The sequence below is a fragment of the Myotis brandtii genome, unplaced genomic scaffold (genome assembly GCF_000412655.1).
Source record: "Myotis brandtii unplaced genomic scaffold, ASM41265v1 scaffold633, whole genome shotgun sequence".
NCBI classification, from domain to species: domain Eukaryota; kingdom Metazoa; phylum Chordata; class Mammalia; order Chiroptera; family Vespertilionidae; genus Myotis; species Myotis brandtii.
In genome coordinates, this window is record NW_005370423.1 from 2,151,455 (window position 1) to 2,153,931 (window position 2,477).

At 50.6% G+C, this 2,477-nt stretch overlaps 1 protein-coding gene across 1 annotated transcript in view; it reads left to right on the forward strand.

The window, feature by feature from the left end:
- LOC102252067 (sal-like protein 1) overlaps positions 1-2,477 on the forward strand; it is a 25,753-nt gene that overhangs the window by 7,194 nt on the left and 16,082 nt on the right.

Genomic DNA, 2,477 nt, shown 5'->3' on the forward strand with positions numbered 1-2,477 from the left:
AAGACATTCTTTTGTACCTTGTTCCACTTCTAGAGTTCTCAGAAAGCTTATTTATTAGTGATATAACCCGGCTCTGCAGACAGAATGCAAGCGTGTTAACTTTGGTCTTCTGTATTTGGGACTAAATACTAATTGACTAGAGTGCTGTAAACTCGCTGTAACATTTATGGCAATTGCAAAAGTTGCCCTGCTCGGCGGTCTTAATCTGGCATTAACTTATTTTCTATATCCGGTTTAATACGAATCCGGTGTGGGCGCCATGCCCCCGCGATGCATTAGATCTCTAATAAAGTCTGTATATACATGTACACTTTGATCCTGCTGGAGCATTTTCTCAGCAAACGCATTGTCTCATCTTCCGAAAAAAAACAGAATTAAGGAAAAGGACTAAAGACGTACAAACTGAACAGTGTGGTTCTTTTGAAAGGTTTGGGGTTTTATTTTTTCTTTTCTTTTTTTTTTTTTGGTTTGGGGTTTTTGTTTGTTTTGCCTTTTTTTATTTTAAATTTTTATCCTAAAATTCAACCTGTTTTGTTTTTTTTTTGTAGATTTAACCATTTCCGTTCTGAACTGCTCTTGTATTGTGCTTTTTACTTGAGTTGTCCCCGATGTTCATAGGTTTCTGTACAATAAGGAGCACGCCGAATTCTCTAGAGAAAATACAAGTGTTGTTTTGGTAGTGGGAACTGAGACGTAACATTTTTTGCCTTGTAGGTATCTCTTCACCATAGCAAACGTGTGCTGGAATTTCCCAATGCTGCTGCTGCTACGTATAGCGTCTTGAACAGCCTTCGATGGAGAAACCGTAGATGCTCTTGTGAATACAGTGAGAACTGTCACGTTCATTAAAATGTACATATGTGTCCTCACGCGAGCAAGTGGCTGCTTCTTGGTCGAGAGCGCAGGCCTCGTGTCGGTTTATTTTGCGTTCGGTCTGGAAGGAACCGTTGGACTGTTACATGCACTTTCTTGGAAAGTTGAAAGGAAAGGGGTGGGGGGTCCAATTTCTTTAACATTTAATACGTACTAACAACAGAGATACTGTAATTTTACTCAAGTAATCAAATACATTTTTTTTTTTTTTGCAACAGATCAAACCAAATACCGTGTCTGTGTTTTTAGAGTGTGTTTTCTCCCGAGCCAGGCCCCGGGCGCCGTTTAACCTTTCCCCAGACACCAGTAAACCGGGTATGTGCGTGCGCATCGCGCGCTCGCTCAGGAAGGAATTGTAAAAGGCAGGAACGGGTTTGCATGGGCCTGTGGTTTCTCTTTTTTTTTCTTTTCTTTTTTTTTTCTTTTCTTTTTTGATTTGAGGCTCTAGATGTTTCCCCAATAGCTGCGATTTGTTGGGTCACTCTTCCCGCAAATCCCCGGCCAAGAAAAAGGGAAAATAAAATAAAAAATAAAACGCAGAGTTACTCCTGGAGGCTGCGCCCAGCCAGGTAGGTTTCCTTCAGCAGGGCCTGGGCTTTCCTTCCTGGGACACGGTGGCTTTGGGGTATTTTTTTCAGGCGGCGGGGGCAGCATTGCCTGGGAGGCCCCGATGCGCAGGGGTATATAATCCGCCTCTGAACCGGCCCAGCCCAGCCCGGGCACCAGCATGCGCATTATCTCATGGGCCTGGTAGGCATGGCAACACGCATTTCTGGAAGGATCTGTGCGTCCACTTGAATATTTCAATGTCAACATTCCATCGGCTTCCTCCTCCCTCCCTTCTGTGTGATGGGCAAGTGGCTTTTCCTCCGGGCACTATGTGGGGAGAGCAAGCGGATGGGGTGCAAGGTGCCGCCAGGGGGGCGGTGACCTTCCCCCCACCCACCCCGCAGCTCGGGGCCCTGCACCCACTAAGGGGGGGCATCGGACAACCTTCCCATCAAAGTTTCCAGGGGGTGGGGTGCAGGCCACTTGGGGGCGTCTCCCCAGGCTGGGGGGAGGGGGTGGAACCTGAGTGCACAGAGGGGGCGAGGCCAGGCCAGCCCGCGCACATTTAAGGGGCGACATGTAAGGGTCGGGAGTGGGTACCCCAGTCCCTCCAGTCCCCACCACACACACACACACACACACCCTTTGCTCAGGTGGACAGCAGGGGGTAAGGCCGAATTCTGGCCTCAAGTTCTTGTTCTCCCCGGGCCTCAGGGGGTGTGTTCATTGGGTAGGGGGCGACCAGACCTTCCCACGTGGCTGGGCGCGATGTGGACTGGGGTCCCGGCCTGTGAAGAATAAGAGCTTCTTATTAAGGGTTGGGGTGCTTTTCCCCGAAGCGGCCCCTGTGTCCCGGGACTGAGACTGGGGACCTGCTGGGGGTCAGAGGGAGGGCCGCCGGCCACTTGCCACCTAGAGGAACAGCTGACACCGTCGCCCTGCTCCCCGCCCGCCCGCCTGCCCGCCTTTCCAAAGGCCCAGAGGCCCAACCCCGAGTGCACGGCCCGCAGTTGCACCCTGTGGCCCTGCTCTGCCCTTCGAGGCACCGCCGCAGG